Raw genomic sequence first — 20,812 nt, 5'->3', positions numbered from 1 at the left:
CTCACATACGAGATATCTTTCTTATCTATCAAAAAAATTGAAAATTTTCATTTTAAAAGTCACAGTTTAAGGAGAAAATGAAAAATCTTCTTTATTACTACAAATTTTACTTCAATCTTATTTTTTTTCATAATTTTACTTATTCTTTGAAAATATTCAATATTTGCTGACAAGTTTTTACATTCATGTATTTAATCATCGACAAAATTCTAGCATTTAATACATATTTCCAACATGTTTTTATAAAATTATATTCCACAATAAAAAAAAAAAATTGTTACCCAATCGCACATTTTTCTCTTTTCGATCGCCAAACGAAACTTCAAAACGCGATTTTCGTGATGGAAACACAGGGAAGGTGGCACGTTGTTATTTAGAAAGTTTGTCTTATCATTTAGGAAGTTGCCGCCACGTATAAATTCACATATTATTACGTCGCTCGATTAATTGACGTTAGACAACGTTAGATTGTACGTATTTCCAAGTCGTGTCGGAGCTTTGTAGAGAGCGTCGCGAGCTATTTCGTTGCTTCTACTCTCATCCCCTTCGTTAATTTCGTTATGCGAAACATTGTTGCCGCGTGGTAATGAAAGTTGATGAGAAAGTATCGCCAAATGTCGGGGAACAGTTTTACCGAGGGAGCAAGAATATTCTTACTTTCGAAGAAAGAATAAAACTGCGATTTCAACGATATTTACGATACGATACTTGTTCGTTAGTTACAAAGATAAGAAAGAATTGGAAAAATTATACACGCTTTTTACGGAGTAACGATTATTTGCGATTGTATACAATTTTTCTTTCTATCATATTTGTTACGTATACTGATCCAAAAAGGGCAGAGAATTTTAACGTATCAATATAAAAATTTTCAACGTAGACTAATTACGATAATTTAATTTATAAATTTCGTATTCGAATAATTGAGATAATAATTGTATATATATATATATATATATATATATATATATATATATCGATATGCGTCCAAATAATAGTTTCGAAAATATTTCAGTTTTCAGTCTTGGACGAAATATCTTACAACGTAAACAAAATTAGTTTTTACGATTCTGAATATTGTAGCTCTTCTACTTTTTCGTAGCGTCGTGTGGTGTCAAGTTTGTCAACAAAGACTGCGAAGTGGGGATAAATGTTCCTAGCGAAGGTCAACTTGCCTCTGTTGCCGTTCCTCGCGACTTGTTTTCAGTAGTGAACAGTATTTGGTCCGATCAAGATAAAATTCTCCTAGCTTTAATTATTCTCTGTGTTGCTAGTTAAAATTGCTTAAACAAAACTCGATCTATTATTGATTTATAAATTAAGAAATATATGTACGAATATTTTTTTTGTAAAAATAAGCAGAATCTAAATCTTATTTGTTTCGTCCATAATACAGCGTCGATCAAAATTTATATATATATATAAATACTTTTGTTTTGGTACGTGGAATCGATTCTTTGAAAGGTGTTTCAACGGATATATTAACACTCTGTATACAGACAGCTGAAAGTTTCCAGACTTGTCGAAGTAAGCGAAGAAGAAGAAGAAGAAGGAGGAGAATGGGAAAGTAGAAGCGTATTGTATTGTTTCTTCCTGTCAATGCATACTTCTCCAAACTCGATCCACTAACTTTTCGACTCGACGAAATATCCGCATTAAACAAAACGATGCAAACACTCGGAAAGTATCATGGGATGCACGTTTCTCTGAAATTATTAGGAATTTAATGTAATCGTACTTGTGACACGAAAAATTTCGACAATTTTGAATTATCTTCTCTGTCTCAGAAATATGTTCGAAAAAGTATATTTTTCCAAGAAACTAATATATTTAAACGATTATTATGTATCACGTACCAATCAATGCTTCGATCCATTAAAATTTGATTAGATTATATATATTATATTTTCTCGCGCTTTGCTTGTTTACGATTTGTTTTATTTAATCGAGAATTATTTAATTAATTAATATTTATTAATAATTAATAAATTCGATTATTAAAGAACATTTAGTTAGAATTTAGAAAGAAAAATGTAAAAACATTTCTCTTTCAAAAGTTAAACTGAACTTTACCAAGAAAGAAAGGAAATCCATTCAACGAGAAAACTGAAATTCCTTTTCTCGTGTGATCCGAATTCAATGACTCGAAAACGACATTCGAAAAAGATTAAATTTATTCAGAATCTTTTTCACAAGGATCCTCCCGTCTCGCACAAAAGATCAACTCGTCGAGAATCAACCGAAAATAAAATCTGTCCAACCGAGGAAACTGAAATTTCTTTTTCATATGATTCAAATTTCAAACGACTCGGAAACGGCATTTGAAAGGGAAATTCATTGACGATCCCTATCAACAACTTGCCGAGCCCAGTCCTCTCGTCATGTGGGCTCGAGAAGGATCGCGTCCTTCTTATCTCGAGCGGATTAATTCGACGGAAGAGCTCTCGAAAGAAAACCAAGTGCGCGTGCGCGTGTGTGTGTGTATATATACGTGTCCTCATTCTTGGTTAGAAAAAGAGAGGAGGAGTAAAAGTAAAAATCGTAGCCACGTCTTTCCGGTCCGTTTACGCGACAAAAGGAATTGTTGCCTATGGGCAAGCTCCTTGTGCAGCTTCACGAAGAGTTAGTGGATTCCTTGAGAACTGGTTACGTCAAATATTGGAAAGGACGTTGGTTTAATGTAAAAATGGCCGAAAAAGAGGATCGATCAAGTTTTTACGCAAAGGTCGGAAAGCACCAACCGTGGATTTTCTCTTCGCTCTTCCCTTTCTTCTCTTTGCCTCTTCTCGATGGCAAGAAGGAATTTCAATCCCTGTATACGAACATCGATGATGATGGGTACGGATAAACACGTGTTGGATAACGTTTTGATTTGGAAAGATTTTTTTAATGGTATGTAATTTTGTTATTACAATTTGAAATTCTCTGTGAGAAAAAAAATTTTTTTTTTAATTTTAATCAAAATGGCTTTATAATACGAAGTATTTTAATAAAATATTAGAAGAAATTGTTAATAGGGGAAACGTATTCATCAAAGTTTATTCTTTTTTTTTTTTTCGAAAATTTGAATTGATTAAAAATTTGTTTTATATACATAATTGTAAGAATAGAATTAAAAAAGTTCGATGAAATTTAATAGTGAACGTCTTCATCATCGTATCGTTTCAAAACGATATCTAAATTTCGAAAATGTTACGAAAATTCTCTTTTCCATCCTCTTTTTCACGCCAATTCGAATTCGAGCGTGCAACGAGAGTTGTTTCTGCGATTTCCATCGCTTTCATGTCGTAAACGAGTGCGAGCCGATCGAAAACAAGCTTGAACTGTACGATTTTTCGTGAGAAAAAAAATTAAACGTGTATCTAGTAATTCGATTTGTTTTTTCAAATCATACGATATGCATCTATGAAAATAATCGTGAAAATAATTGTAATTTCATCGAAATTTTGAAAACATTTTGATACTTTTGTTCGTCAAATTTTCCAAAAATTTGATTTCTCTGAAATTTTAATTAATACTCGTTACTAATCTAATAATTCTAATTTCTGTTATTTTTAAAAATTGATATCGGGATAAAATATCAGAATTTTATTATGATATTAATTTTTTTCATTTATTTGTACATTAATTTCTATTACATGTAATTTGTAAATCATATAAAATTTCTGAATCGTTCATTTATCATGGTCGAGAATTATTTGATTAATCTGGATAAATCGATTTTAGAATTTTAATTACCACTATTATGTTGATTTTTATTTCTACTTAACATTATTCGTTTCGAGTAACGTATTTTTTTCCCGATGCCCATAAAATTGTCTTCAATTAATTTCCGTAATTACGCTCAAAACACAATAAGTGTAATTACGTAAGAGATACTCTTTTTCTCGGAAATATCGTTAACGCTTTATGGTAAATAAGTTTTTAAGTTTTTGAAGCTAAGAAAAATATGGCGTATATTATTTATCGATGATTGTATAACATATTTATTTAATATTTTTGTTTTTATGAAAATTGTTTTTCCTTAATGGTTTTTCAGAATTTTTAAAAAATTCATATCCTAGATTTAACGTATTTTAATTTTTCGAGTAAAAACAATTTCATTTTCTCGAACGAGAAAAAAGATTCTAAACATTTTACTTTGGACAACTGCACGAATATTACCATGACTCGAAACATATAATATTATATCCGCAATATATATTTTATTATGATCGTGAAAAGACATTTGTTCTCGCGGCGTAACAAATATTTCCATCTCGGTCGTAACATCGGTTTTGCAAACCTGTTCATCCGTTTCCAATTCGAAACATTTCGGAAAAAGAGGAAAGAGGAAAGAAAGAAAACAAGCCGATCTCTCTCCGTTCTCTCTAGCAGAGGTTACAATCGCCGCGGATCGAGCCGCATAAACAACGATGTAATTCGTTTGCGGATCGACACGCGCCCCCACTCTTCCCTTTTTCGACCAATCTGCGTGTCCTCTCATCGCTTACCTGCCACGCGTGGCAGAAACAGCAGCTCGCGCCCGCGTATGTTTCAAAGCAATTTGTATCCATGAAATACGACCCACCCGTTATAAGTTAGTGCGCCTCCCCCCTCCCCTTATTGCTCGTCGTCGCGCAGTAGTTTCGCCGTTGTTTCGCGCCGTTTCCTCGCCCGATTCCTCTCTCTCTCTCTGTCATCCAGCGTAATCTAACGAACGCGAGCCTTGCGCGGAATTAGGTTAGGAGCGTCGTCGAAACGTAAAGCGTTCGAAGAATAATATAACGGTGATCGTAAAAGTGTACTCGCGTCCGATTTCTCATTCTCGTGTGAATAATTAACAATTAGAATCGAGAAATTTGTTGAAATAAAATTCGAAAAATAATAATAAAAGTGTGAAACTATTTCTGATTTCTCATTCGATGGAGTGTCATTCGTGTAAGTGAATCTGGATAATTAGAATTGAATGTTGTAAAGAACGAGAATGGTTGTAAAAATATTCCTGTCTAATATTCCATTTTAATCAATCTTATTAATAATTTGCAACTGATATACACTTAATTTCTCGCTCCATGAAATATCATTCAATTTATTGGTAATAAGTTTGAAAAATGATATAATGGTTATAAAGATATTCGTATTTGTTTCTCATTCTATGGAATAGAATAGTCATTCGTGTATGTCAACTTCAAAAGTATTCGATGCTCAATTTTTTTCATGGAATATCATCAACCTGACTCTGTGTGAACATTATCATCCTTAGAATGCGTTCCACACAATCTCATTTTTCTGGCAAGATGCTGAATAGATATAAATCGAAATTTCAATTTCTTGGCAAGAATGTGCGATAAAGATCTGTAAATACCTCGTACAATATAACAAACTTTCAACGAAAATTTGATATGGAGGTTATGGTCCATTCGTTTCGATAGTTAAAACGAGATGAACCGTTAAACGCTTCGTTTCCATCTTTTTCGTATTCCAATCCACTTGAAATCGTTTCGATCGCTCCGTAAAAGCGAGAAAAAAAATAGAAGAGAAGAAAATGGCCGAGAAACCCCTCTCTCTCTCTCTCTCTCTCTCTCTCTCTCTCTCTCTCTCTCTCTCTCTCTCTCTCTCTCGAGATTTTAAATGCTCGCATAAAGAAATTGCTTTTGGTAAATCCTTGCCAATGAACAGTGTCCGTTCCGTTCGACGGCGCGGAGAGAAGGGAGAGGGGAGGGAGAGAGGGGGTTGGGAAACGAGATAACGAGAGTGGCATCTAATAACAGGGAGAACGTGGCTCGTATGCAAATGCAAAGGAGAAGTAAATTTCTGCCTTCGACCTAGAACAAATCAGTTCCTCTATGGCGAAGCTATCCACGTTTCAACCGTGACCGGCTTTTCTACGATGCGATGCTGAATTATTTTCAGAGCGATTTTATCGTAACAATATTTTTAATTATCTTTCTTCTTCGGAGATATTTAAGTATTGATATCGCTTGCTTTTAATATAATTGCAATATTTCCATCAAATATATCAAAATATATTAAAGAAGAAACAAGATTCTTTGAACGACGCAATTCTCCAGTCTATATATATATAAATATTTTATTTGTTTATATTAATTAATATAACAAAAAAAACAATTTTATGCAAATATTATATTATATTTATTTATAATAAAATTAATAATAAATTTATAAGTTAAAAAATTTATAAGTTTAAAATATTTATAAGTTAAATAATTATTAAATTTATGTTAAAATTTTATACTAATTATTATAATTATAAATTTAAATGTATGAATGTAAGTTCTAGGAATTTTTCTTCCAGGTTGGTAAAAATTTAATAGTTACTTTATAATTTAATTTAATATATATAATATATATATATATATATATATATATATATATATATATTTAATATATATAAAATTAATATATATAATATATAATATATAATTTAATTTAATTGTTCGAAAATAAAAAAATTGGATCGATTATAACAACTACGAAATTAAATTTGTCTAATCTATCGATAGTATTATTTTATTATTTTCAATAAAAAATTTCTAAGCGTGTTTAATAAAAATAAAAACATCTTAACTTATTTTATATTTTTAAAAAAAAACGGAAAATCCTATTATAATAATCATATTATAATTTTACTATAATAATAAAGATTAAAAAAAAAATTATTTTTGATGATGATATAATAGGTAAATAAATAAATTAATAATATTAATATTAATAATAATAAAATTCTTATAATTTTAATAATTACTCTAACTTTATTTTAACTAGTTACTAAATTTTTACCTAGTTACTTTTTCGACTAGTTACTTTTTCAATCCTGGTGCCTCGCGATTCTCCGAGATGAATATGAAAGGGCGCGAACCATTGAACTTCGTTAGCGTCTCGCGAATTCGTTCAGTGACAAACTCATCGTCGTATGGACTTTGCTCTCGATCGTTTAAAATAGAACTTGTAGCGATGAAACAATTTTATATGGGTCCATGAACACGTCGAATGGAAGATCATTTCATTTCACTATTACAGGGAGAAGAATTTTTTGTTTGAATTTTTCGTTTATTAGATAAAAATTTTTTCTTCCTTTTTCCCTCGACGCGCGGAATTAAATAGATATGGAAACGATTGTTAACAATGTTTATTTATAAGCTATTCTCCTATATGTATACGATAAAAAGAGAAAAAGGGAAAAAGAAATATAAAAGAGTTATAACCGATCGAACTTAATAAGATCACAATGGAGCCGAAATCAAAAACACGTGTTCACACTTCAAAGATTCGGGGACAAAAGAGGACGTGGAAACGAAACTGGCGATTGACGACAATGCAGTTACTATCGGATAAAGCGCGCTCAATAACGGTAGGACACGTATGAAGGAAAATATATATGTACGTATGAAAGTTAGGTTATAAATTTTTCGAACAAATTCGAAGAAAATCTCTTCGATAGATGGAAAACGCGAAATATTAACGCGAAATTTATAGATCATAAATTTTTCATATGTAAAATCTCTTCTATAGATAGATAATAGATTTATAGCGATTTATAAATACGAAAGTAAATTCAAGTTTTAGCAAATTGATCCACGTGGCTCTTCTTATCTCCAAGAGACATCTGGCTAATGACGGTTCAACCGTTGAAGAATACGTGGTTCGATAGTAACCATGGAGACCGAATACGAGCGAAATTTTTCGTGGAATGCATTTTTTGTCGCTAATACACATCGCGTTTAATCGGCGCACGTTGAAACATAATTAAAAATATGTCGGGAACAAATTTTGTGTCGCGGAACAATCCGTTTCAAGGTTTACTTTGTGTCCGTTTAATTATTTTTTATTTCGATTTCCCCACGGCCTTTGTAACCTTTCCGTCCACGCTACGAGATTGGTCGTTGTTGTTCGAAAAGAAAAGTTACGAGAATATTAATCGAAAAAATCATTTCGTGTTTTACCATCTTCCTGGAATTTTATTTATTTCGAATGTTATGGGTTATTTAAGGAAAATTTTATATTACACATATATGCGATAGAAAATTTAGGTTGGTATGCATGAATATATGTTTTCAAATCGTCGCGCTTTTGATTCATTACTTAAGAATAATTTTAAGTTTATTATTTTTAATGTAATTAATTCGATTACAAATTTTCAATTTTATCGAGTCTGTTTGAATTGAATTGGATTTTTTATATGAAATATGAAAATAAAATTCGTTCTAATTTATGCTTGGCCTGCTTTCGTTTCCTTCTTTTATCTTAGCGGTGAACGAATACGAAATAAAATCGCGAGGATTTCACTGCTACGCGGGACGATAAATTGCAATTTCTTCGAAACAACGAACGTTGAAATTTCGTATCGTATTATTACGTTGCGTTGCTAATTGTAATTTTCAAAGGTATAAATTTGTGTCAAGATTACTTATTTCGATATAATTAATTTTCGCTTAAAATTTGCAAAATTTTCTTTAACCGATAAGAGCGATTCTGTGTGTATGATGATTAATGATCCTCGTGAATCTGAAATAATAGAAATAATTAATCGTTGAGAACTTATAAATACATCTATATCTTTTCATTTTCTTTTTCTCGAATAATAAAATTTCTTTCATCTTACCGCTGTGCGAAGTATGAAATCTTCAATTCCTGTATCTCTTGTTTGAGGCGCCATAAATGTAGTATAATATAGCTCGTAACTCGTTCTCGAAAGATTCCATGAAACGAACACGATCTCTCCTCCCCCTCCCGCGAAAGACTTTTCTCCAGGCTGGCAAAACAATTTAATTTAGTTTAACGTGCTTTGAATTCATTCCCGCGCTTAGAACGGATCTCATTGTCGACATCGCAACGGCACGGTGAAAAGTCTCGCAGAATTTACCGGGTAAAGTGGTTAGTTTGCGAGTGCACTCTACTTCCTTCCGTCAAAAACTGCTGTACCATCCGAGAGCTGAACAAAAATATATACGGGCCACAATTTGTCGCCTCGATTTAGAAAAATGTACGCCAAGCATGTGATTGGTCTTTTCTGTCTAAAGTGCCGTAGCTCGGTTGGTAAAGGAGAGTTTTAATTGATTACACTTGCGAGTGATGCACGTGGGCAGTGTTAAAGTGTAAAATTGAACGATTTTAAATATTGCATAAATGTGCGTGCGTGCGTGTGTGTGTGCCTAAAGTGATGCTATTATCGTCTACTATCGTGGGATTATATAATCGTTTATATTACGAGCTTTCTTTCTTTATTTTAATTATTTGCGACCGATTGACGACTGTAGTAATGATTCTAATCGTACACTAATGTGAATTGTATTGCTGAATTTTATTTAATTTGTTTTTCTATTTCTAATTATTTTAATTGATTGAAAAAACTATTGCGGATCTTAGTTTTTCGTCCAATTATTATTTTTCTTGAAAATGCAAACTTGAAGGAGGTTAGTTGCGTTCGTTTCCATTAGTTCCGTTGCAAGACACTAGGCGCGCATGTGCGACTCGTGAAGCGGCCATTGTTGTTATATTCTCCGTTTAAATCAAGGATTTGAAGAATGTTGGAGAATTATATCCGTGCTCGTAAATCATTGTTATACTATTGAAGATACTCAAACTGCTGAAAATAAAATCTAAGAGGCTATCTGATAGTTTCATAAGTCTTGGATTTGTCCTTAACAGGTAGTGAAAGTAAATATTCAAGTGAGTAAGATGCATTATTATTTTTTAAACAATTTTTTTATATAACAAAGCAAAATTCATAATGGGTCTAATAGGACTTATACTTATATAGGCAACTGAGCAGCACTGGATTTGCTTAGCTTTACTCTCAGAGTATATAGATAATTGTACTAATCTCTATTCTTTTAGTTCTATTACCTCGATATAGCTGGCCTAAAGTTCCAAGCCCCTTTCTATTGTCCATAAGTTTGCTCTCAGTATCGTCCATTGCACTGATCTCTCCAAGCTTCCAAGCTTCCACTACTCTAATTCTATAACTTTTTTCTCAATATTTCTTGAATAGCACTTGCTTAAAGTTTCCCCATTTTGTTCATTCTACTGTCCATAGCTTTGCTCTCAGTAGTTTAAAGTTCTAAGCTCTCACTCTGCTATTTTTGCTATCCATAACTTTCTCCTCAATATTGCTGAATAACAGTAATCCAAAGTTAAAAAAGTTTTTAGTCTGCTTTCATTCCCCGTGTCTATAAATTTGCAGTATTGCTGAACAGCAGAGTGATCTAAAGTTTCTTAGCTCTCACTTTGCTAGATTCGCTGTCCACAACTTTGTCCTTTGTGCTCTAAGCCTCTAGTTTCCATAGCTTTGTCCTCTAATCTAAAATTTTAAGCCACCACTTCACTTATTCCATAAACTCAGCATTGTTGAATAAAAATTTCATACATATATGAATATATATACAATACAATTATCAAAAAACTTGCTTATATATATATATATTAATATATTAATCATGTTTCTCTTTATCAATTGAATAAGAATAGAATAAGAAAGACATTCTGTTCGAATAAAATAAAAAGTTTACACAGTAAAATCTTTCTGTCATAATATATTTGAACAAAGCTGAAGATTTAGCAGAACAAAATGTTCTGATAAATTGTATTGATACAATAATTGATCAATTTCTTGTATTTATTGGAAAGTTTCCACTCGCCACATACTCACAATTGTTCACAAAAGTTAACACAATAAAATCTTTCTGTCACAATATATTTGAACAAAACTGAAGATTTAGCAGAACAAAATGTTCTGATAAATTGTATCGATACAATAATTGATCAATTTCTTGTATTTATTGGAAAGTTTCCACTCGCCACATACTCACAACTGTCTTCACTCAAGGCATCGCTGAATTCCCCTGGGAAGGATGAAGTTTTTTACCTTCCAATGTCCGTTTTCCACGTCGCAGTCCGCGGACTTTCAAAGTGCATAAAAGTTAGCGAAAAATTTCCCGTTTATGTCGAAACTTTGCTCGGTAATGAAATTCTACGTTGAGAAGAGTGAACTCTTTTCGGTCGTCGATCAGCTTCCGCCATTCACGCGTCTTATGTGCTCCCCTGAAAGAATGTCAACCATTTTGCCAGCATATACAACGTGTGGGTATAAGAGATGGAATCGTGGGTGTAAAGCTCGTCGCGTGATCGACGACGCGTTGTTACTTGGAATCGTATTAAAATTCTAAGATGTGCGTATCTATCGGTTTTTAAATTCTTTTTTTTTTTTTTTTTAATTTAAAAAATTTTTATCTTCTTCGTTGTCGAATTTTATTTTTCAAATTTTTTCCTAATTATTGACTAATAAACAAATTTTATAAATTTTTTTTTTTTATAATATCGAAAATGTAAAGGAAAAATTTTGAATTTATTCAACTCGTTTATTTTAAATATTCGATTAATTAATAAAAAATTAACTTCGATTTTAAATAACGATTTTAAATCTCGACCACACGTGATTAAGCTGTGATGTGTCTTTAATTAGATGCATTTGATTCAAGTATATTATTTTGATCGATTGATATAATTACATCGATTGAATTAGGAAATTGTACATCATAATACTGGGCTGTGGTCAGATGGTAACATGTGCAACTGACATTATAGCGTATTTAATTTGCGCTTATTTAATTGTGGCGATCAATTACTTTCAATTAAAGAGGAATAGAAAATAAATATTATATATACAAATTTCTTTATTCAATTTAAAAGGGAAAAGTATTTTTTAAATCTACAAAAGTGTAAAAGAAAAATATTAAAAATTAAATGAGAAGACTATCTAACAAAATGTGCAATGTAATAAAAATATCTTTGGCACTTAAGAAATAATATTTTCGTTTCAGTTTAGAATTTTTTTAATATCGATGACGAGTTGAGAAATTAAGCTCGCACGTGTTTCTTCCCCGCACAAAATTGGAAAAAAAAACGAAAATAAAAAATTTATTCACAAATGTACGAGTAAAAATGAAAATTAATAATTTAATTTCTTCGTTTGTTTCAGGTGAGCACAATTTTCAAAACCGTATCGTGCAACGCAAATAAATATTCCGTAAGTATTTTTCGAATTTTTCGTCAAGAAAAATCGAACGACTGATCCAAATCTTTGATTGAAAAATTTATTTTCCACCGTATTCGCGATTCGAAAAAATGATACAATTTTTTATTTAATGTATAATTAATACTCGTTGTGAAAATGTAAAGCAAGGGTTAAATTTAGAAAGGCAAAAATTTTTTCTTACATCATTTGCCATTTTGGAATCGTTATTTCATCGCCTGATCTCCGATAACCGACTACCGTGTCATACATCTTTTCACGTAGGGCCTATAAAGATCCTCGAGTGGGTGGTAAATCGATTTTAGAACATCGACACTTGGCTCGAGGCATTTCCTCTCCTTGCAAAAAACGACAAAGAATATAACTTTGCCAAAAGGTTTTTGAAAACACGATATACAGGGTGAGTCAATAAAAATTATTATCTCTAAAATATTAAAATTTGATCTTATTGCGCTCTGGACAGAGTTTTTGTATTTTATTTATTGATATCTCAAAAAAAAAAAATTAAATTGCATGTACTTAAACGTAAGAATTTCTATGTGATTTAAAGAGAAGCTTTGGAATTTTTCACCACGCATATTGTACACAATTTTTATTCCAGATATTGACACTTCGATTTATACGAGTCGATTCGAGAAATGAATTTTTTTTTCTTAAATCACATTAATATTTATTGCTCTAAAACACTCGTGACAGAGAAAGTATAGCCAGAAATTATAAGTTTTCGATAGAATGGAGGAAATCTCCATTTATATAGGATTAGATAATATATATATATATTTTTTTTCGTATAATTCGTTCTTCCATTTCCTTTTTTCGATCCTTTTTAATAGCGACCCCTAAAAGAATCTTGTATTTCTTCTCTCACAAGAAAAGAGACAAAAGAAAGAAAAAACATCTGAGAAACATCCGTTGCTTTCGTTTTCTCGTCCACTTCTTTCTCGCGCCTTTTATGATGCTACGCGAAAGAATGTAAAGTAGCGTTCTGGAATAATCGCACGATAAGAAAAATAGCTTCGTACGTTTACAGTGGCAATTTTCATTTGGAAGCCTCGGGTGCTTATCAACCGTAATGCATTTCGTGTTGTTGCAAATGTTTCTTCTTCCTTTTCTCTCCAACGTTCAAATTGCTTCCAACTCGAAGATTGTCAAACGAATGCAGAACGAATTTTAATAATTAAACAAAGATACTTGAGAATATTACAAATGTAATATTGTATTAATTTCAACCGATTAAAATTTACAAAATTTCATAGTACGATTAATTTTTACAATTCGTAATTCATTAATCGAGAAAAGATAAAATACAAAATATATATATATATATATAACGTCGAAAGTGCATTGTCTCATAATAGAACAAAGAATTCCTCTATTAAAATTGTGCGATAGGATAAACCGAGTTAAAGATTTATTATACGTATTCGAAAATAAGAATCAAAATTTTCACGTCTCCATGATTACACAGCCGTTCCTTATTTAACAAACTTCTTAACTTAGCGCTTGGATCGCTGACTGGGAATACCGAATACTACCATCCGGATGGGAGTCCACTGAATAATTTCACGATCACGCCAACGACGACGAAGACGACGACGAATTTTCATGAAAAAGCGCGGTATCGCTCCCGGCGTGCACCATCCACCGTTTCTCGAACGCGCGCTCGTGTAACCTCCTCGAGCATCCTGCGCGCTCGTATTCCCAGGCGGTAGTGTCGGTGATGGCGACGGTGGCGCCGATGGTGGTGGTGGTGGTAGTACCTAGCATAAATGGTAGTTGGCGTTTCTACATTTAAAATGAGCCACGCTTTGCATAATTGTGCGCCGATCTCTGCGCACGTACGCTCCACTAATACGTTTCCACCGACTCCCCCTCCCCTCCAGATATTTCGAACCTCGAGAGGATCGAAAGATAACGTTTAGGTTACGAACGAGAGATCTCGCTATTCGATGATTTTTCTTTCCTCTCGTCTTTTTTCAAAGATTCCGAATTTCCGTTCGAGATATTACCATTTTTCCACTATCCCCCCTCCCTTCCTCTTTTTATTCGCGACGTTGACCGAGTTGGATGACACGGCGTCATTTAAAGACTGAATGTTTGAGGGAATTTGTTTTATCCGTGCATACAGGATAGTAGTGTGTTTTGCTGAAATAGTAGTATTTGTAGTCAGCTTGGAAAATTCTCTGCAATTCCACCCCTGTATTTTTTTCCCCCTCGTTGGTTTTGTTTTCGAGGAGGATTTTTCTGGTTTTGGTTTTCGCGTTTGTTTCTTTCTTTTTCTTTTTTTTTTTATTTGTGCGCTGCTGCGTCGAATTATGAATTACAATTGCTGGCGAGTTAAACACCGAGCTAAAGAGAATATCTGGAATAATAAATGGGGTACGTTACGACGGTGCCCGAGTGTCGTCAAGTGTATACAGTTGGTTTGAATAACGAATAGAAAAATTTTTTTTTATAGGAATAAAAGATTCGTAATTTTAAACGAATAATTTTTCCTACTTCCAGTTTCATTTTCTCATTAATCGTAAAGGTTAATTTTAAATTTCTGAAATGAGAAAAAGTATTTTTTCGCGATAAACTCTCCCATGATCAAAAAAAGGTTTGGCCAAGTCTCCTAACGAGGAGAAAATAATTACTTCCATTTTCTAATAATTAAAATTCCTAATGGAAAACATTTTTCTTTTTTTTTTAATTCAAATTTTCATAATACGATATTTGTGCGATACGTTCCCATTCGAGCGAATCGCATTTTAATCTCCGTTCAAATCGACCGTTGAAGGACGGTTGAGAGAGAGAAATAGAGTAACGCTTCCTTCAAATCTTCAAATGTTCCAAAAATGTGTCCGCATCATATATTCGAATCTCGTATCGCAGCGCCATCTCGTGTGCCCCTCTCGTTCCTCTCGAATAATTACCGGTTCCGGTTGGTCCACCACCTTTGATATCCGCCGCGAAATCAGTCGTACGATATTAATTCCAAGGATAGAAGAAGCAAAACGTGTCCCTCTTCCTGTGATATCCGGCTCACGTCCGCAAGGTGAAACATCAAAAATCAGCTTTTCCACGGTAACGAGCCAGCGTTGCTTGTGGAATATTTCCCCCTCCCTCCCTTTTCCTCGGACAGGCAGGAAGCACGATAGTCGTTGGTATCATCAGACTGAAAAAAGATACGGTGGCAAAAGGTTTTTCCTCTGCGACAGGGACTGGAAAGAGATGGTGGGGAAAAAAAGAAAAAGAGAAAGAGAGAAAAGAGAGAGAGTTTCTTTGAAAGGAGTTTCCGAGAGACTCGCAGACTCGCTTGTTTTTAGCCTCGTCCGCGAGATGGCGCGCAAGCGCAAAATGGACGAATGTTATTAAACACGGATGTATCTTCTTGTCGGTTGAATTATTAATCGAGGGACGCCTTCGGACGATAATGATATTTCTTCGGTCTTGTGAAATCGAGTAACGAAGAGAGAAGAAGAAGAAGAAGAAGAAGAAGAAGAAGGAGGAGGCTTTGAAATTTTTATCGCGGATCGGAAGTGGAAATGGGATAGAGCGAGGATTCAGTCGGGATACGTAAGTAGGTGTCACTGAGTAGAGTATTTATTTGGTTTGGAAAGGAAGAGATAAAATTTGAATTTTTTTTTTACGATTTAGCAATATATACAAGCGTGATTGCTTCGTGGAATTATTATAAATTGATAATGAATTTGAAATATTTACTAATTCTAAATAAAATATAAAATAAAAGTATTTTATTCTGTCCATATTTTGTAAAGATATACGGTGCGGAATATGAAACGCTTATGAAACAATTCAATGAGATAAAGCTGAACATTTTTCCGCAAATTTATTATTCTTTTCTACCAGAATATTAAATTTGCGTTATATGAGGAATAGAAATATATGGAATAGAATAACTTTTCGCGAAAGAAATTAGAATAAAAAGTTTGATTTTTTAATATAATATACATTTAATTATATCTCTTTTAAAATTTGACATTTTTTTTTACTCGCATTTTTCGTCAATGTATCTTCTTATATTGTTGAAATATTTTTTCACATCGATAACGATCATATATTTTTTTTTTCGTCTTTGCATCTGTTGTTCTTTTAATAAATAAATTAACGATTTTTTTTCTATTTTCTATTTTCAACAATGTTTCTCGTTTTAATTACGAAAATCAAAGAAATTCAAAGAAATCAAAGCTTCTTTTCCATATTTATTTATTTAAAAAATATTCGTATCTTTATCAATGACAAATATTGAATAACTTTATTTGTCAAATTGGAAATTGGTCAATTCGTTTTTCTGCTTTTTCTTTCTCCTTTATTTTTTTTTTTCTTTCTCGTTTATAATTATTATCGATTACGGTATCAATCCATTTACAAACACATGAAACGTGGCTTTTTGCGCAGAACGTTTGAATACAGGTGGAAAAAACGAAAAAAAAAAAAATGGTGTATGTATTGATTCCCTTTATATCGATGCTTTGGAACAGCTTCGTGAACGAATGCGCTTCATATCTGTTCGTTTCGAATTCATTTGGAGACGCGGTCTATGAAATTTTTCAAAAGGCTTTCGATGTTTTGAACTTAACTCTGCATCTTTGACTTTATATGACTTTATAGCAGATATATTAGTTCGTAACGTATCGAAGAGTTCAGAATCTTGAAATTTTTCACATCTTTTGCGTATTTTTCGCATTTGTCAAATCAGAAAGTGAATTATAATTTTAAATAATTTTTCGTCTTTCGCGTGATCGCTATTGACCGTTATCTACGATTCATTCTTTCGGCTAGTCTCGGGTCTTTTCGTGTCTTTTCGGATGCGTTCATTTCTTCGGTGACTTTCGGAACTTTTCGGAACTTTTCGGATCCTGTCGGTTCCTGTCGGATATGATCGTGTTGACACCACTCTAGTTGAAATTTAACCGAATTAGTTTTCAGATGTGATTCGTATTCTTTTAAAACAAAAATTTCGAAAAGTATATTGTATTCATCATTTTCTTATTTTCAAAAATTGAAAAGAGTTTTATATATAAGTAACCATCAATACGGAAAACATCTATAAGGTATAACTTATTATCATTACGTAATGTATTGTATCCTGTTTCTATTGAATATCTCGTTACATGTCAGAATTGACAAAGAAGGATGAAAATTTAAATTATTCACATTAGTTATTATATGTAAATTGAAAATGACCATAAAAAGAATCATTATATATCTTCAACGTTGTATAAAAATTATGGAAGAAAAAAAATAATTCCAAGTAAAGGCATCCTTGGACGAATCTAATTATATATTTAATACGTAAGATATCTTACGTATATAATATTATATACGTAAGAGGACGGTTAGAATCGTTTTTCATGGTTATGCATTTAATCATGTTATGCGTTATGTTACGCAAGCAGAAGGTGCAAATTTTTTTCAAGGATATTCCTTATTCTTGTTCTCCACGAGTTGTTTTGCACGACTAGCTCTCAATTACTGCTTTGAAAATTGCATTCGATTCGCGTTTTTTGTCAATATCCTCGCGAATAATCGGATAAAACGATCGTATCATCTTGTCCCGTGTTAAACATAATCGATAGGATAATAATTAACCATTCGATTACCATTATCGCGTATACGTATTTTCAATTTTCTTTCTTCTAACGTTGAATTTCCATAATTTGAAAGATCGATAATTAAGCATGTTTGAACGATAACGATATTTATGATAATAATTCATTGCTGGATCTTTGATGCGATAAATGGGAGAAAGATGCAATAAATATTTACTTAAATTTCTTTATCTTTCGATTTCAATTAAAATAATATGAAGAATTATTTTAAGAAATATAATGTTGCTGGAAAATGAAATTCTCTTAAATCCTCATCTTTGATCGATTTCAACCAGTCTTATACTTTCCACTAAAAGAAAAAGGGACGAACGATACTTTTATCAATCTATTCCAATATAATGGTAACGTTAAATTTATTTTTGTAAATGTTGATTTCAGGACACGAATACAACAATTTATTAACTTTAGGTACAAAGGTCAATTATACCTAATATTTGTTCAAACATATTTGATACACAATCACCATATAATTTCATACGCGAAATTCTGTTTGTTGAACATTGTTGCCGAACATTATTGTGTTACCGCGCGTATTTTCTTTTTCTATAATTTCGCACAAGGAACTTTGGACGGGATAGCTATTAGCCTCTGCTAAATTGCCATTAAATCGCACACATACCAATTATATTAGCGTGCCAAAATTGAACGGTAGAAACTGGATGATGAAATTGTTTCGAGAATTATGTTTTACGATACACAAGTGATTAAAAACTTATTAAATGATATTATCAATTTATGAATATTTAATTTCTTTTTTAAATACGTTTTATAGTAATAAATTTAATTATTATTTTTTTTTTTAAATTTAAAATTTTTTCTTTGATATTCTATTTTGTTACTACGTTTATATATTATATATAAAATTGATGTTTGACGATAAATTGACAATAAATAGAGTACAGACAAGAAAATCTATTTTTCCTCGCGTCAGGGAGCCAAACGGACGAGTCATGGCCAATTTATTACGTCGCTCCCTAGTGGGATCCCAAGAGTGTATGACAAAGTGTCATACTTGTTTTTCAACCGGACACTCTTGAGGATCGTAATAAATTTAATTTACTAAATTTCTAGAAAACTACAAATTTTACACATTTTGCACATTTATGACAAATTTGATCGAAAATCATAATATTTATTCGAAGAAGTCAAATCAGATAAGATTTATATCTTTGCCATAAACTGCGTGAAACTAAGTTGGATTAAAATCACGATTAATTATTCTTTGTATAAAAATAGTGCCAAGAATTTTTTTTAAACGAAAGCGTAATTTGTTTATTAATTACAATTAAGGAAAATCGTTTTAAAATTTTGTATTTGGGTTTAATTGTTGTAGATGTTTATTATTAAAAATTTAAATATTAATATTCGAATTTTAAGCTCTTGCTGGAAATGGATCGAAAATATTCGCGTGATTTCGAGCGATTTGCATTCGGAACGGAACGGCTCTCTCGGAAAAATCAAACTGTCGTTTCAACGTCTTCATTATCGTTTCACGATTCCATCTTTCAAACTATTTATTCATATAGATGTTCTTTCCTGTGTTGCAAATACTTTATGATATTTTTACCGATTCAACTTTCGACCTATTCCATCATATCTCTCAGTGTATATATATAGTATACTATACTATACTATATCATCTATTTATATATAGTAATATGATTTATAAATTGTTTTTAAAATTGTGCAGCTTCGTTAAACAATTTAATTTTATTTAACTTTTACTTTCGAGTCTGATCCAATTTCTTTTCAATTTTTCATTTAAATAACAATTCATGAAAATATTATTTTGGAATAAATAAAGAAATTGGTTACTTCTTAGTTCTCTATTTAAAAAGGAAAAATTGGTAAGAGGAAATATCCGCAATTTTCTAAAAAAAAATTCTAGCAACGTATCGGCCAATTTGTCGTAATATTTCAAGAAAATTTCTGAAGAAAGTGATAAGTGATATCACTTGTTTCAATTTATCTGATGAATACCAATGAAATTTTATCTTATTTTCCAAATATCGAGTAAAATAAATGATTCGACGAGCCACGTACATGGAATTAAAAAGGTGAAGTGAAAAATGAATTCTTTTTAATCTGAACGAATCGAGGCGTAAAACGAATAAATTTCTCAAAGTTTGTTACTGGCTTAATAACTTGATTCGATGAAATCTTTTTGTTCGTTGTAATTCATTAATCGACGATAGAATTCTTCAAGGAAGTAATTTACAAAATGATTACTCAACAATTTTTCTCAAAAATATTCGAGAAAATTAAATCTACTAATAAAATCTTTGGAGATTCTCTATTGTTATAAACAAAATTTTTATACTTTAATTAATAATTAATATTCTAATATTTCTAATATATAAATTATAATATAATAAAATATAATATATAAATTATAATATATAAATTATAATATCTAATATATAAATATAATTTCTAATATATAAATTCAAAATTAATTAATTAATTAATTTGTTCGAGCAAAAATAATCTTTCCTCTGATAATCGTCGCACGCATAAACTTTTCTCGATTTTCAAAGGAAATTTTACTCGAATCATTAGACACGCGCGCAACGGTTACAGTTCCACAGCGAAAGATTATCAAAGATGGAGGTTTCCCCTTCCACCTGCCATCTTCTTCCTCTTCGTTGCGCAGAAATTGTCTCGCTCCCTTCCGCGAACAATCTCCGGCAGCACGATCGACGTGGAAAGGAAATCGGAATAAAACAATGACGTAGCTAAGTAAGATTTCCCAATGGGAATCATTAACTGTGATCACGTGGCCTCTTCTCTAATCCGCCATTTTATATTCTTCCGAAAACGCGCATCGATCTTCTTCTAATTAATAATCCTCGTTTTTCTTTGTTCGATCTGTGAAAAATGTTGAATTTCGAAAATGTTCGAAAATCGAAGGAAATATAAATTTATCAAGATAGGATCGATTAATTTTTCGATCATATTTCGAGGAAAAAATTTAGTTTAGATTATATATATATCTTGTAAATTATTAATTTTGTTTGTAAAGAAGCAGAATCTTTAAATCTGTTTTTCTCGAAAACGTTAAAAGTAAAATATTTGTGGTGGTATTTGTATTGTCAATATGTCTTGTAAGGAGAAAATCTGTTTGCGACAAGTTTTTTTATAAAAACAGGATATGGATATTTCC

General features: G+C 31.8%; 1 protein-coding gene and 1 long non-coding RNA gene across 3 annotated transcripts in view; one reads left to right on the top strand and one right to left on the bottom strand.

The window, feature by feature from the left end:
- The window catches only part of LOC408618 (furin-like protease 2), a 382,021-nt gene that overhangs the window by 261,807 nt on the left and 99,402 nt on the right, over window positions 1–20,812 (top strand). The gene's annotated exons all lie outside the window — the stretch shown is intronic.
- On the bottom strand, window positions 9,682–12,916 carry LOC102656903. The gene is made up of 3 exons (XR_003305308.1): window positions 12,219–12,916; window positions 10,812–11,043; window positions 9,682–10,303 (listed from the first exon to the last, which is right to left on the bottom strand). It is a non-coding gene; the product is annotated as an uncharacterized LOC102656903 (long non-coding RNA).

The sequence above is a fragment of the Apis mellifera genome, linkage group LG1 (assembly GCF_003254395.2).
Source record: "Apis mellifera strain DH4 linkage group LG1, Amel_HAv3.1, whole genome shotgun sequence".
In the NCBI taxonomy this organism is placed as follows: domain Eukaryota; kingdom Metazoa; phylum Arthropoda; class Insecta; order Hymenoptera; family Apidae; genus Apis; species Apis mellifera.
This window is presented reverse-complemented; position numbering and strand designations above follow the sequence as displayed.